This window comes from Frankliniella occidentalis, unplaced genomic scaffold (assembly GCF_000697945.3).
Source record: "Frankliniella occidentalis isolate FOCC.00 unplaced genomic scaffold, Focc_3.1 Scaffold49, whole genome shotgun sequence".
Classification (NCBI taxonomy): Eukaryota; Metazoa; Arthropoda; class Insecta; order Thysanoptera; family Thripidae; genus Frankliniella; species Frankliniella occidentalis.
The window spans coordinates 575022-576999 of record NW_026267179.1 but is presented as its reverse complement, the minus strand read 5'-3'; the positions used below and the strand labels follow the sequence as shown (position 1 = coordinate 576999).

Sequence of the window (1978 nt, the reverse complement as noted above, 5' to 3'; positions counted from 1 at the left end):
GAGAGAGAGAGAGAGAGAGAGAGAGAGAGAAGGGGGGACAAGTTATCATTGTGCCCAGTCGTTATGCTCTGGCTGGTTCTCGCTCCGTCTTTATCTAGGGTGCTCCTTACCCGCGCGCCTGTTTGTCTCTGCCTGTCCCTTTCCTCTCTTATTTATCTCTCCGCAGCGGTTTCTCTCTTTCCCGCCGCTCCTCACATTTTTCGCCGCGCTTGTAGAAATAAGAAATAACACACGCGCAGCAGCGGCCACCTGCAGCGCATTATCATTTGCCGGCTGGTTTGTTTCGCTTCCGCTCATCTCTTCCCCTTCCAAAGCCTCATCCCGTGTCCTCTGTCTCTGTCTATCTCGCTCACTCTTCTCTCTCTCTCTTTGCGTTTGCTGCTGCTATATATACAGAGGAATGCGGAGGGAGAACAAAAATGTATGCGAAAATGCAGCGGAGGAGTGGCGATTCTGTAAAATTCTACGTTTACCCAGGAAAATGAAAACCATCGTAAAGGTTAGCTCAGGGACGCGACCACATACAATCATGGTTGAGACAATATTTTATGGGTGTGCCTCGGCTAACCATGCGATGGCTGCTACAAGGTTTTACTTTGTGGGTGCTCTGCGCATTTACGTGGTCGGTTGTCCGGCAGTGGAGTGGACTGTCGTGATAGTGGCGCTGTGGGGGCGCAGGGGGCCGGGCCGCGCGGGCCGGGCAACCTCGGCCGTGCCGTGCGTGTGGGCTTAGTGGGATCAGGTCGCCTCGCTGCTAAACACTCGCCGGGGAGGGGAAACCTCGGGGGAAGCCTGCCTATATGGGCGAGGCGAGGGGGGCGAGCCGAGCCGGGCCGCATATAGGTTTGGAAACCGCCCCACACTACACGTAATGGGTGTAGTGTAATTAACTTGCTGAGAATTTCATCCCGAAATTTTCAAGGTATGCGTCCGAAAAGGTAAAGTCGCTTTTTCTGTAGTGGTTCATCTCCACAGCTCCCCACCGCCTCGCACACACGCGATCACAATGACGTCTTGTGTCTGCCTGCACTCATCAAGTTGGCGATTGTTCTCCGACCGCACAGACAGTGTGTCGCCTGCCCCGCCCCCTCCTCACCTGGCCGCCTTGCCCACCGACTCACGCCCCCCGGGCCTTTTGTTGGCCCGTGTTGTGAGCGTCTGTTCTCACTCTCTGAAAGTGGCTCATTTCCATGAAAGAGTGTGCTGTACTGTGAGTTTGTGAAGGAGGCGGCAGCAGGCAGTGCGAAGTCAGCGGGGCCAGCGCGCGACCGGGACAAAGGGTACCTCTCTCTTCACTCCCGCCAGGGTGTTACACGGTGCGGAGGTTTTCGTGCCATTTGTTTAGATTCCTGTCGCTATGCTGTGGACTGCTGCTGGACTTCTTTAGCACAGCTTAATTGTGGCTCGGCGTGAAGACGCGCGTCTGAGAGTTGGGGAAGATGAGCCAACCTCAGTCGAACAACACAGCCACCCGCTGCGAGGCCACTTCACGAAAATATGTTTTATTATAGCTGGTTGGCTGGTTGATCTGCGCAAAATAGTGTTAAACAGCCAAAAAAGTGAATTCAAGTACACCACTTGTTTTAATTCAAGTATGGCAAACAGGATTTAGTATTTTGTGTGTGTGCTTGTCGATCATTTAGTCCATCGACTAGTTCCTAGTTTAATGCTCCTTCTAAAAGTCGTCTGTCAACCGGGCCGTCACTCCAGTTGTTTGGGACGTGCCAACTCTTTCTGCCAGTGCATCACGTGGGGGCAGTGCCAACGGCTGCCGCCTCCTCCGCGCGGTGATTTACTGAACGGCGTGTTCAGAGATATTGGCCGGTCTGATGATGCTCCCGGTCGCTTATTTCTCAAGTTTGGTCCGGCGGGCCCGGGCGCGGGATTATTTATCAAAGCGACGCGCGCGTTATCGAATTAAGCGATATCAGGCACTTTATCAGCGGCCACTCATATCGCCCCCCACCCCCCTTTTCTC

General features: G+C 54.0%; 1 protein-coding gene across 1 annotated transcript in view; it reads left to right on the top strand.

Annotated features, from left to right (window-relative positions):
- Window positions 1–1978, top strand: part of LOC113202407 (uncharacterized) — a 156136-nt gene that overhangs the window by 64455 nt on the left and 89703 nt on the right. The gene's annotated exons all lie outside the window — the stretch shown is intronic.